This window comes from Haliaeetus albicilla, chromosome 27 (assembly GCF_947461875.1).
Source record: "Haliaeetus albicilla chromosome 27, bHalAlb1.1, whole genome shotgun sequence".
Lineage (NCBI taxonomy): Eukaryota > Metazoa > Chordata > Aves > Accipitriformes > Accipitridae > Haliaeetus > Haliaeetus albicilla.
Genome location: NC_091509.1, coordinates 3,024,633 through 3,038,710, shown reverse-complemented (window position 1 = coordinate 3,038,710; position 14,078 = coordinate 3,024,633). Strand labels below are relative to the sequence as shown.

The following is a 14,078-nucleotide window of genomic DNA, read 5'->3' as shown; positions in this document are numbered from 1 at the left end:
CATTTTTACCTCCCGGCAACCTCATTCAAAGGAATGAGCACCTCTGTCCTGGCTTCGCTGGGATAATTTTCTTTCTAGTAGCTGGTATAGTGTTGTTTTGGATTCCATATGAGAAGAATGTTGATAACACACTGATGTTTTCAGTTGTTGCTAAGTAGTGTTTATACCAAGTCAAGGATTTTTCAGCTTCTCAGGCCCAGCCAGCAAGAAGGCTGGAGGGGCACAAGAAGTTGGGAGGGGACACAGCCAGGGCAGCTGACCCAAACTGGCCCAAGGGATATTCCATATCATGCAACGTCATGCCTAGAATATAAACTGGGGGCAGTTGGCCTGGGGAGGGGATCACCACTCAGGAACTAACTGGGCATCGGTCAGCAAGTGGTGAGCAATTGCATTGTGCATCACTTGCTTTGTATATTCCAATTCTTTTATTATTATTATTGTCATTTTGTTATTATCATTATTAGTTTCCTCCTTTCTGTCCTATTACACTGTCTTTATCCCAACCCATGAATTTTACTTTTTTTCCTGATTCTCTCCCCCATCCCACTGGGTCGGGGGGAAGCGAGTGAATGGCTGCATGGTACCTAGTTGCTGGCTGGGGTTAAACCACAAAAAACTCATACCCAGCCCTTTGGTTCTGTAACCCTGATGAGGACCCATCTCCACAAGCCATAATGCATTAAGCAACAATGCAGTATTCAAAACTAAGTCCAGAGCTTGCAGCAGAACTTAGATCACCCAAAGCTCCTGCTGGAAATTTTCCATAGTGTAACAGTTTATTTTGTAGGCACAAAGAGATCAAGAAAATTAAGTCAGAGTAAGAAGAAAAAAAGTCCCCCTAAAGTGAGTAACTGCACTAAAGCAGCACTTGTGAACAGGCCAAGTACATTTTAAGGGCTGTACATTTTCACTTCCACCGTCTTGGAAAAGAAAATGGAGTGACTTTGTTCTGTATGTATATTGTCCACCATTTGTTATTGTCTGTCTGTTGATGCTTACTTGAAAAACAAAATTTAATTAAACCCCACAGTACTGCATAGCCTGCCTTTGAAATATGCCCGCATTAGTGGATCATTACAGTAAATGAAATACAGCTTCATACCGTATTTTTCAAATAACGTCCCAAAACATTTACAAATTAAATAATACTCTTGCAGAGAGAAATTAAGAGACACAGTGTTTAGCAAGGGCAAAGAGATGCTTACAGATGAAGTCTGAAATGAGACATGGAGCCAGTGAGGCAGAGACATGCCAGAGGGCTCTTCTAGACCTTGTCGAGGCGGTTCTCTGTCTACCGGAAACTAGACAAAGAAAGAGTGTGCCGGTGCCAGGCAAGCAGAAAGGGCGGCATCCCCAAACTCCCAAGGAGGTTTCAGCATGAGCTCATTCAGGGTCTGGGGTGTGCTGGCATGGTCTGCCAAGCCAGAGAAGTGCCTGCACTCCTCTGCATGCAGGAGAGCTCAATGCACCTACACACCCTTTGCATCCTTTGGAAACTCAGCCAGAGCTGTACTGGTCATAGGGAAGTAAACCTTTGCAACTGACTCAGAGCAGTGAAAATCTGGACTCTGAATGGGCTGAAAAAAGGGATGCAGAAAGGTGCTCTGGGACAGGATGAGAAATACACTGCTAACATTTACAGGGAGGAGAAAAATAAAGGGAGCTTTGGTTTCTCGGGCTAAGTAAAAGCACAAGCAGGTTAGTGAGTCAGCGTTGGTCATAGCAGCAATGCCTGATGTGGAACAAAGCAAAGCAGCACATTAAAAAGCAAGTGAGTATTACATGAACCTTACAGCTCGGGCTTGGGCTTGAAGAGACCCAAGATTTGTCTCTTCCTTAATAGCATCTGGGGCGATAACAAGTATTCTTTGACAAATTATGTACTCTGAGAAATCATTTTCCCTAAACAAGTGTAGTTCATTACCGCACCCTTCTTCACATGAGCCTGGATAAGGCTGTGCCCTGCAGCTTCTACAGCCCCATCTCCATGGCGATGCACCAATGGAGGTACTGACTCTGGCAAGAAGGCAAACCTCCCCAAAGAAAAGGCTGAAGATGACAGAGCTCTCACCGTTGTGAGCCCCAGGGAAAGGTGGGCTGTATGCGCTGAACGCACGCAGCACTGGCAGGCAGGGCTTTTGTGAGAAGCAGAGCATGCCAGCCTATGGGCAGGCTGGAAATGAAGAAGAAAACCTTGCAAGGGCACCCCTGGATCCATTTTACAGGAAGACAGTAACTAAGATTCACAGCTGCTGCCCATGTCGGGGATCAGGAAGCAGCAGCCGAATTCCCGTAGGTCCTGCTGAGTTCTCATCAGCATGCTGAATCTATTATTTAAAGGGAAAACGTTCAGCCTGGCACATAATCATTAAAAGCTGTCAACTTCCAGCCTATGCAGGGCTTCCTCTGCAGAAAGGATCCTTCCCTGTGAATCAGGGACTCCTCACCAACTTCACGTCACAAAATTAAAATGAACAGCTGCGGCAGGGGGGTGATCCATTATGCATCGCCTTATCAGTCCTACAACAACAATGAGCACTGGGACCCCAAGACACTACATAGCAAGGTTAGGCAAAAACCGACAGAATATAGAAAATGTAGCCCAGGAGCCTTCCTAAAGGAAAAATACGGTGGTAGGGGGGCATTGGGAGTGACGTAACAGAGCTGGTACACAGAGCATCCTTTCTGAACTGGGGAAGGAGACTCCGACAAGGCCATGGGGGTCCCAAACTGTCGAAAGCAAAGCAAGTGCAGCACTCGTGCACCAGCAAGGTGGCTGGCTCCCATATGCTGACATACCCTCCTCGCCTCCCACACCAAAGCCTCCATCGGTATCAACAACTTGTGTCCGCTTGCCCATACACCCCCACACCCGCTCTCCCATCAGCAGACAGAGTGAACGCTGCCCGGCAGCACTCAGGCAGATTCAGGCTGGCTTTGCGATTTCCAGGCTGTGGCAAAGCCTCCCTGACACTTAAAAGCAGCACAACCGGCTTGCATAGAAGATGAAGATTGCTGAGCCTCCTGCAGCCTTCCTGAGGTGAGAGCAATCTGTGAACGCTGTAATCATCAGGCAGCAGGAGTGTGCCGAAACCGGGGTGGCTAGACTGCAGCGTGAGAATAAAAATGATGGGGGCTTCACATTCACAGGTATTTCAAGAAACATGCTCATCTACAGCTCTCCAGCACTCTTCTCCACCTCTGAACATACCGAGAATGAGGTTTGAACATTTAAACAGACCAGACAGCTACTCCCAGTCTGCTGGAGGAAATAAAGGGAATGGGATGTCCGACAGGGAGGAGGGGGCGCAGGCCAGACATCTCTGAAAGTGCCTTGCTTCTGCAGTTCAAGGTTAAACATCTCCTTTGCACTAATTTCCAAGTCTGCCTCTCTCAAAAGCCGCGCCAGGTAATTAGAATCATTATAACTATTATTAGACCATAATATTATTATAGCATTTTTGCTACACTTGACATCTGTTGGCTGATAGACTTAACTGGTACATAAGAAATAATTGTGCATAGATTTCTTGCAAATGAGCACCAACACGGAAGACATTAAAGCGTTCTGCGTTGAAAAAGTTAATTTTATGGAAGCATGCTTGAAATAAAAATTCTAAAATTAACAGCTAAACCTTTAAAAACTCTCATTAAAGAAACTATTTGGGTTTAAAGTAGGCAGCCATTGAAAAAAATACTGACTTTTCTTTAGATGCTTAAAGGCATATACCTGGCTCGGTATATCCTTCAGATCAACATATGCATCTTCTTCCCACCTATTTCAGTGACCCAGAGGCTTCTAAATCATCCTTCCACCCTCCCTTCCCTCTCTCTGAAGCAGGCTTTTCAATTATTTGGGCAAAGAGTCTCACTGCACAGAGAACAAGTATAATCAGGACTCTTACAACCTGCTCACTGAAAATCTTATAGAATTATCAGCAAACACACATGTAGAATAAAATACAGCTTCTTGCATCCCACGAAGCCCAAAGGGCTTTGCAAACTGGACTTAGGATGCAATTTATCCACCACCGAGATTCAGCCATAATCCAGAGTGGAACACAATATTTCTACCAGTATTTAACTACAGCATGCAGTCCCCTGGAGAGAAGAAAGGAAGAATCCAACAGAAACCACAGGAATGTTTTAGGGAGGCTGATTTTCTCCCCTGAAACTGAAATTTGGTCAGGGCACCCACCATCAGCTGTGGACCAATAAAGGAGAACACACAGGGCATGGCTTCTCCATCCCGTTGATGATGAAGCAGAGCCTGAGCGAACAGCTGTGGCCAGGTACCTCAAGTTACCAGCCTTGAGAGGTAGAAGAGATGAAAACCACAGAGGAACCCTGTATTGTCCTTGAATTCAGTGGGGCCCAAATTTCACCCCACAGTTACACCGATGCAAAGAAAGATGGTATAGTGGGTGGAAGTGCACTTCAGAAATAGGCCAACCTCTTAAAATTCAAAAAGCTGAGCACAGCAGCTCAGTACTTACAGAACTCAGGGTGGTTAGAGGTGGTTCTCTTTGGACAGTGACGTTTTCGCCAGTTAAATGTATTTCAGTTAAAGTAACTCCTCTTCATTAAGCTGAGTTGCGCTGAGAAGGTGACCAGCAGAACCCTGGTAGAATGAGGTGTCCTGCAACCGCTCCCACAGCAACACACTATTCAGGGATAAAAATGAGTGTAATTAAATTTTCCAGAGCACGTAATTTTTTTTTCCAGAGCAGAGCAATCACACAAGAAACTTCAAATTGCTTGAGGAGAAAAATGTATTTTTACTGCCTTCGTCACATACAGACAAGCCTAACTCTCACTGAGGACTGGCCTACAGAAAAACAAAGGGGAGCAGGACACTACGGATGCAAATTGCCCCCATGCATACCCCTCTGCTACCAAAGCAGAGAAAGCTGGGGAGCTCTCGGTGCAAAGCAGGGCTGAGCGACCAGAGGATTGCCTCTGAGCAATCCCAGCGAATACCAGCGAGAAGCCCCAGTTAAGTGAGATTCATGAAAGCTCTTGAAAATTATCCAGGTCTTCAGAAATGGGGCACAAGTCCCCCTCTACAGAGGTCTGCCCACCACACCTCTGATCAGCACAACAGCATTAAAGCGGGCTTTTCACTCTATCAATCCAACACTTTCAGGCAAACCAGGGGAACTCGGACTAAGCAAGTTCACCTTAACGAGGCACAGTGCTCATTACTAACTAAGAAAAAAAAAAAAACAACAAAGCAACTCACACACACACACACTTTGGGGGTAGCCATCAACAATTCCCTGTCACAGAGGGAGAAAACCTCACGTATGGGCCCTCAGAGCTCAGTCCAGGTCTGCTTCTATTCATCTTTTTCATTAATGGCCTGAACAATGGAAGAGAAAGTACTTTTATAAAACCTGAAAGGATGCCCAGCAGTTAAGAGCTAGAAGCACTCCAAAGGTCATGATCAGAATTGATAAACTGAAGAAAAGTTCCAAAAACACCCAGGAATCCATAAAAAGAAAAGCAAGGAAAACAATGCAAAGAACTGCACTTGGAAACAGCAAAAACAAAGATCAAGCACACCAATACAACACGGGGGAAATCCCTCTGGACAGAGATAACGCTGAGGAAAATCGGGGACTGGACTAAAAATACGACATGTGTCAGTGTTGTGACACCACAGCGCCAGCTGCAAAGCTAAACATCATTCTGTGATTTAAGAGCATAAAATTCCTAATTTTGGGCTGGAAGGCCATGCTCAGTGCTGGGTATCGCACCTAAGAAAGTTGCAGACAAACCAGAGGGTCTGGACAACAAGCAGAGCAGTCAGTGGTGTAAAACGCAGCCGCATAGCAGCTGTTGAAGGGTTTCTCCATCCCTGCTCCCATCCAGGGTCCTTATCAGCTCTCAGCATTTAACAGCTGTTTACAAGGACAACCATCCATTGTGGTCCCCATTCTATGAAGGCAAGAGACAAAGTGGCCTGCCTAATTTGCTGCAAGGGCAAGTTAGATGAGGTATCAGGCCCTCCGAGACTGTGATTTCATCAAGTCCCAGAGGGAACTTGCTCCCATCCAGATCTGCACTAACATCCACCGCTGTCCAGTCTGGAGCCGAGTATCTCTCACCTGGCCTCAGGACAGGGGCACTGACAAGGAGGCTTTTCCAGCCCAGCATTTCATTTTAGCATCCTCCACCTAGCCAGTCCTATACCACTACAGCAGTGATATCTTACAGCTAAATTAACAGTCTTCTCTTCCCCAAAATACAATAGGGCTCCTCATCCTGCTGAAAGGGCACCCACACAGTAATGCAGAAGAAGCATAGCTGTAACCGTTTCAATCCACGTCTTCATTACCTTTCATAAACGAAGCTCTTCAGCTCAATTTGCCACCATGCTACTTTGGTGGTGAAGACGGCCTTCCCACACGCCACAGGGTGAGGGATGCTGACCTGGGCTGCCCATGGGGAAGGGCAAGGCTTCCCTCCTCCCCTCTTACCCCCAAACAGCCCCACTGACCAGTGCAATGGGCTGTAGCCACCACCCAATCGAGCAGGCAAGCCCTCCCTACCCCAGACAGAATAATTTGAGGCAGTAATTGCTGAAAGCAATTGAAATCACTGAAACAAGGTGCTTCAAATTGGGCGACAGCAGCTGTGCCTGCGCAGCTGATGCCATACACACACAGCTGCACCAAACCCCGACCGCAGGCTCTGCAAGAAATATGGCAAGGGGGCAAGACCTACAAATCTTATGCAAAAGCAGGGCTTAACTTCCAGGAACATTTAAGATTTCCCAGTGACTCAAGAGGATTTGGGGGTTTGTTTTTTTCTTTGACTCACAGCTTTAGAAGCAAGCTGCCTCATGAATCGCAGCCAGAAGTGATTTGACAAAGTCTTTGTTAGCACACGCGGTCTCCTTTCACGGGGCTATTTCCCAGAAGATCCCCAGTGTTGTGTCATTTTTCACTTCAGATGCTAAGAATATCTGTGTGTTAATAAAAAATAGTAACTAGCTTTACAGGGAACTTATCAACAAAGGGCTCAACAAATCTTCATTAAAGCTGATTCACCTACTTCACGAGTGCAAGTTGAACATTATTCCTCAGAGGGGAAAGCTGAGTGGTAAGAGAGCTGAGGTGGGTTATAAAAGCCACAGAGGGAGCCAGTTGCAGAGAGGATTAGCACATAGAAAGGCTAACTATTATACCTAAATTTATCCCAATAATCCACTGCCTTGCAAATTCTCAGGGTATAGCTGACATGCTTTCAACCACACCTGCCCAGCTTGACCACATCTGTATTTAAGCAGTCTTCCATTTCCTTGCCAAGACCAGACAGAGAGATGGTTTGGGAGTGCTGGAGAGTTTTTCAGGTGTTTTATTGCTCAGGCTAAAGAAATTCTCAACTGTAAAAAAGGAGAAAGTGGCAGTGGTAGCACCAGCACTGGTCTTGTGTTGCTTTAGGGCGCAGCATTGTGGATTCAAGGGCTGTTCTGACAACGCATTAGGAATTGCCAGTTTCCAGCTTATTTCTTTAAAAGGAACATATTTGTATCCCTTCAAATTCAGTAAATACATGGTCACAGATGGCAGACCCTGGGAACTTGCAGACACTGCTCTCACCTCTGTTAGCTGCACTTCCACATTAAAGTTTCTGTGGCAAGATTGCAGATGCTTCCACTATAGAAATGCCTTGGAGGCTGCTAAAAAATACCAACATGGTCCAGGCTGGTCATTTTCAGGCAGGGTTGGGGGAAAGAAAAGAGAGGAGAAAAAAGTAGTCCATCCCTTAACAATTCTACTCCCAGAGCGCAAATGAATTCAAAAGGATCGCACAGAGCAAAAACACTGCAGTAGCATGTTCAGTAAATGACAGGGTGTGTCATCGGCTTCCAACACCGTAGAGACTTATCTGCACTTAAAAGGTTTCCTACCACGGCTGTATGCCGGAGCAGCCTCCTCGCGCAGACAGCTCTACCAACAGAAGTGCCTGTGCAGATTATACTCCTTTGGCAAGCAAATTAAACAGTATCAGTGAAGTCATACTTTCTGCCTCTAAGCCATATTTGTACTAGGTTAGTTCTATCAGCAAAACACTGTAAAATAAATAACTTGCCCCTAAGAAATTGCGTCTACAGAACTTGTTAGTGTAAACCCAGGCCATCTTGAGAGGCGGGTAGTGTTGATTATTTGTCAAAGATTACTTCTAATGCGAGTGTTAGTCAACCACTGAAGTTAAACATTTTAAGGCAATATTCCAAATAGTGTTTATATACAAAATCCCATTTGCTCAGTTTTCACTGCCTGGCTTTGTGCAACATGTAATTTCACTAGCTCTCCAGCAAGAGCCATACGCAAGCTTGTACCAAAATAATTAAACAGTTTTAAAATTCAGGCCTCATATTACCGAGTGCATACCCTGAAGCAAAATCCATTTTAATGGCCCAAAGCTACACCGGCAGTACCAGGACACTTTTATTCCACAACTGCCCAGGTGCAAAGGGGCCCTGAGGTCACCCAGCCTGTCCTCATGTTCAAAGCAGAGCCCAAACTGCTCCCGTTTTGCTGAATTTGTAATTAAAGCCCTTCAGCGTAAGGGATCCTTGCCAGCCCAGGCCTCCTGCCCTGCACTTTGCGGGCAGGTGCCCGCCACAGGGCCCTGATTTTCGGTCACTTCTAGAACACGACAGCCCAGGCAGCTGCCCTCACTCCCCAGCCCTGCCCAAGGCCGGCCGAACCTCCCCGGGTTTAGGACAAACGCCGTTACCGCACCCCAGAGGCAGCTCTCCGGGCCCTGCGCCCTCACAGCCTGGGCGGCGGACGCGGGGAGAGGGGGTGTCCCTCGGCGGGAAACCAGGGCGGCGGGCAACCCCCCGCCCCGGCAAGGCCTCGCCACCGGCTCCCCTCGAACGAAGGCACCGGCAGGACACGCTCCGGCGCGGAAGGCGGCGGCGCAGGACCCGCAGGGCCCGTGTACGACCCGGTGCCCCAGCACCCAGCAGCGGCCCGGGCCGGGGGGTGCCCGGCCGGCGCCCTCCCGCCTCAGCCACCGCTCCCCCCGCCCGCCACCACTCACCGCTCCGCACTGCGCACGCTCCGCTCGGCCCCCGCCCCCGCCCAATCCGCGCTGGCCGATGCGGCGGCCCCGCCCCCCGGCCGTGGCCCCGCCCCCCCGCGAGGCGGGGCCGCCACCTTCGCAGCGAGCGGGGCCGATCCGTGTCCCGGGCTGGGGCCGGCGGCCCCGGGAGCGGCCGGGGCGAAGCGGCAGCGGGGCGAACCGGGCCCCGGAGAGACGCCCTGGCCATGGGCAAACGGCCTGTTCCGGACAGCGGACACCAGCCACGCCGAGGCCGTGCCAGGCCCTGAAGAAATCCTGTCACCCTGAGGGAGGGGCTGGCTGGCTGACTGACTGGCGGTCGCCTGAGGGAGGGGCTGGCTGACTGACTGACTGACTGGCGGTCGCCTTTCCGTATCGGTTTTAGGGAAAAAGGGGTAAAAATAAACGGCTTTTGCCCAATAACGCCTGCTTTCTTTCGGGGTGGCCTTAACGCCGCAGCTGTCTGCCTGCGGACTCCGAGCCACCAGGACCTTCGCTCATCCCTCGGGCTCGCCTGGCGCCCCGAGGATCGCCGTTGCCCGCCATTGCCCGCCATTGCCCAGTGGCCAGGCAGCCTGCTCCAGCCTTGGCCAGCCTGTGCCTGGGGCATCCCGAGCTCCCCCTGTCCCCCACACCAGGTGGGCAGTGGGGAAGGAGGGGGCGGTATGTGCAAGGTTCAGGAGATGTTGTTGGCATTCCACATCACAGCTTCCCTGCCGCTGGCTGCTTCAGCACCCCTACGTTTTTCACACGTTCGGAGGGAGGTGGTGAAGTTTCAGGTAAATACAAGGGTGTTAGTTCACAGCCTTGGCACCTAATGTCTCCAGGACGACGCTGAAGAAGGGGTGAGAAAGTCAGACTGGAAGACACGGGGACTGCCAGGCTGCTGCAGGCGTGGGCCCGTGGGTCCGTCCCTTCTGCCTTGTTTGCTCACAGCACCGTGCTGATTAAAATTGGGTGCCAAAGCTTTTCCCACCCCTCTCCTGGCTGGTGACTGAGCGATGGCATTCAGAAATGACAGAAAAGCCACAGCCACGAGCTACGCAACCCTCCTGCTCGGCAAGAGCTGGGGTGTGCTGTGGCTGAGGAGCAGCTGGTGCACGAGGATGCCCATGGGCTCCACCGTGCACCAGGAAGCAGCCAAAAACACCCTGCCAGCCCCAAAATTAAACCTGCAATGCTTAATTATCCAGCAAAGGATGCTCAGCGACAGCAAGTGACGACCGACAGAATGGCACAGTGTAAGGGGACCAGCAGGAAGCTGCATGCCCACTTTGTCCCCTGGGTCAGTGTCCCCACACCTCTACTCACACGTGCCGTGCTTTGCCACCAGCACCCACAAAGATCCTGGCAGCCAGAGATTGATTGTAAGCAAATCTCCGCTTTCATTTCCAGTAAATGAAATGTTTTCAGTCTTTCCAGGTTGGATATAAACACCTCAAAATCAGAATCTGGAATCAAACCCCACAAAGCCCATCAGAGTGCTCAAAAGATTTATTGAGGTTTATGATTTTTATTAGGGTTTGTGATTTTTCAGGCAGCTACGTGATTACTGGCAAGATGCAACTCCTGGCCTTTGGATGTGTGAAAGCACTGCCATACTCCAGCCTCTTCCTTCTTCTCCCTTTGGGGCTCTGGGAGCAGCACTGCCACCAGCTCAGGACTGGGGTCATTCATCCATCCATCTCTGCCCAAACCCTGCCACAGTCTCTCCAGTGGGACAGGCAAGGTGGATCCAGCTTTTCCCCTTGTTTCTGCCAGGTGGAACAGCACTAACAGGATGATCAGCCATCTCTCCAAAGCCACGGTGAGCCCCCTCTTTCAGGCACAGCAGGAGCAGCAGTAAAACCCAAGGCCAGCAGTCAGGCAGGGCTGGCCTCTCCTCTGCTTGCAGCCCAAGAGCCAAACATCGGCTGGGGCACAGGGAAGAGGAGTTTCTCCCCAGCCGCAGCCTAATGGCGATGCCGCAGGGTGCCAGCCTGCCAGCCTCATGGCCCTGTGACAGCCCCAGGCAGTTTGGGAAGTCTTGCTGAGATGCTTGGTCCATCGTCACAGAGAGGAACACTGCTGCATCCTCGGGCGATGCCAGCCTAATCCTGCCGTCTGAAACTGCTCACACATCAAAGAGATCAGAAAACACGCTCTGCATGTATTATCTTCTGCATTTTGAGTTCTTCTGTTTGATCTGATGGGGTGGAGGTTTTTTTCCAAAGGTATTGGAGAAGATGGGTGTGAGAGAGTAATTTAGGGCTGGGAGTAATTTTTCATCAATGTACTTAAAGACAATCACAGCACTAGGAGGGAGGCCTAATTGTGGAGTTGTGTAATTAGTTTTTATGTCACTGCAATTATTCTGTTGGCTACATATAAAGAACATGGCAAAATGCAGCACTTAATTTTAAATCAAGACTTGATTCTCTTTTAGTAGGTAATTGATGTTGATCACATCACTTAGCAGCGACTATAAAATGTGCTATTTAGATTGTAAAAGGATGGAGAAAAGGACTAAGCAGATAGGTAATTGATGGATTGCGGGCTGTATTGGTGGGAGGCAGCATTAATCCATCAGACTTCAGTTGTCTTTGTTTGCAGCCACTTCTGGGCATCGTTAGTGGCCCAGAGCATTAATGAGCGCAGAGCAGCTGATCCCCACAGCATCACACACCACAGTAAACGGCTGCTCTGCCCGCGTACAGCAGCATCAACAGATGAATTTGCACTTAATGCAATTGATTTCTTGTGTTTAAATACCTTCTTTTAGAGGCAACCTCTGCTCAAAGCAGCTCAGCTTTAAGCACGGGGTGGGATTCGGGGCTGCTCCCTCTGGGCAGAGCATCCTGCCCAGGCATGTGCCAGGTCCTGCCCGCTCCCCTCTCCCAGGCAGAGACCACCAGGCACTGCTGCCCAGCTCCCACAGGCTGCCTGCAAGCCCAAAGCCACTGGTATCCCCAAATACCTGCCACAGGCGCGTTGTTCTTCCCATATCAGTAGCGCCAGGCTGTTCAAAAGAGGAAATCAGAAAAGCTGCGGATGCAGAAATGGGTTATTCCCTGCCAAACGGCACTGATGTCAACAGCTTCACAAGTTTAACAGTGAACTAGGCTAATGGTCCAGAAATGTTGGGCCAGTCCTATGCCTAAGCAGCAGTGAAGCAGCAGGGAAAGCTTGGTTCCCCTTAGGCAGGGTGATACAAAACTAGCCCTTGATCAGCACAAGTCCAGGTCAATAGATTGACACCACGGTGTGATTCACTGTCACGATAAAATCAATAAAATTTCTCCTTGCCTTTGCTACTGGCCCTAATTACTTGATTTCAAGGATTGCTGCTTCCTGGGCAGGAGCTGGAGGCAAGATGGGCAGTCGCTGCAGAGATGGTGCTGAGGGCCACAGGGCGACTTTTGGGCCATCAGAAATTCAGATTTTCTTCAGGAAAAGGCATGTGAGTTTGTGCCCGGGACCACCACATGCTCAGCTGGAGCCACCTCCCCTCCTTGGGACCGTCCAGCTTCTCCAGCAGCTCAGCTGTGGCAATGCGTTCCGAATTTGGTCAGAAATGGAATTACCTGGCTCATGCCGAATACCCCCAGACTCGTAATCAGACATTCATTTTAAGTCCAAAAGCAAAATCAATAACAATGTGCCATCACTATGAAGCCACACAGCGCTGTCCCTCACTGGTTAACTCTTAGGTTTTGGTGGTTTTTTCATCCTGAAGTACCTGCAAGTAGTTTTCGTTGGGGGAAGACCCAGAGGAAAGCCATGAGATGCTGTTCTAATGCAGCTGCAGGCAGCTGACAGGCACTGGGGACCTTCCCGTCCCCCATGCTGGTGCTCTCATTCATCACCCTGCCTCGTTCACAGAGCTTCTGCATCAAGCTGCTGTCACCAAGAGGGTTTGATTGCCCTTTTCCCCCAGGAGAATGCCAGGACAGTAGCATGAAATGTGTCATTCTCCCAGGTAATAAGCAAACTCCACAGGCTGCAGGAGGCTTATTAGGTTGAGTTTCCAGGTGGCAGGTCCAGGCTTTGCACTCCATGCTTGCACCAAAACAGATGGATTTGTGGCCAGACAGGCACTGTGAAGAGAGTCCTACCAGGGCTGTCGTCGGAAACACTTTTCCCCTCCAGCCTTCCCTTCCCCTCAGCCTTTTCTATCATACTGTAGCTCCAAAAGATTAGATGAAATTCAGTCTCCAGTGGGTATAGTTGTTTAACAACTTGCAGCTCCGGTGCCATGTTTCATCACCTCCCAGCCTGCCCCAGACGGCCTCACCACTGTTAGAGAGCTGGCAGCAGCCACTTTCCACCCTGAGATGAAGAAACACATCTTTACAACCCAAGAAGTGAGTCATGACCCAGCCTGAGTTCAGAGCAGATTATTTTTGCAGTGCATATGCATCCAGAGAGGACAGAAGCGAACCCTGGGCTTGAGACGAGGTTGCATTGCAGCTGCAAGGTTACACCACTTGCTTTTAAAAAATGCTTTTTCTCACCCATTTTGTGTGCTGGGACACGGGGGCTTTTATGGGACCAGTTGTGCCACGTCAGCATCAGCCTCTCTGAATTGCCATAAGGATCAGATGGGTCCCACTTGCAGCTTCGCATCACCACCAGCCCAAATACTATTTCATTCACCATCAAAAAAAAAAAAAAAAAAAAAAAAAGAGACTTATCCAAGGGCTTTTGCCATCAATTCCTTGGAGGCATTGGAGCAGTAAATGGGATGCGATGAGCCATCCCCGCTTGTGGGGAGACTCTGCCAGTGGGGCTAGGGTGCAAAGCATGAGGGTTTCTGGGTGAGCTGCTGCCAGCACGGCGGCGGCACAGCTCGGGGCTGGGATCCTGGCGGGTGTCAGTCCGTGACAACTCTTCTCCCTCTGGAACGCATCCGCAGGATGGCTCGGCCCTCGCAGGAGCCTGGCGGCTTCAGCCAGGGGAGCGAGGGCAGGCTCTGCCTCATTTCAAGAGCCCGGCAATGCCAGATGACTCCAGCA

General features: G+C 49.7%; 1 protein-coding gene across 3 annotated transcripts in view; it reads right to left on the bottom strand.

Annotated features, from left to right (window-relative positions):
* Nucleotides 1–9,115, bottom strand: part of SIL1 (SIL1 nucleotide exchange factor) — a 100,074-nt gene extending 90,959 nt beyond the window's left edge. For 2 of the 3 annotated variants that reach the window (XM_069773105.1, XM_069773104.1), the window contains exons 1-2: nucleotides 9,064–9,115; nucleotides 4,500–4,667 (exon numbers count right to left, since the gene is read on the bottom strand). The gene's annotated coding sequence lies outside the window, so the exon portion shown is untranslated. The remainder of the gene's footprint in view (nucleotides 1–4,499; nucleotides 4,668–9,063) is intronic. The other variant, XM_069773106.1, reaches the window with a different exon arrangement.
* Nucleotides 9,116–14,078: the final 4,963 nt, after the last annotated feature.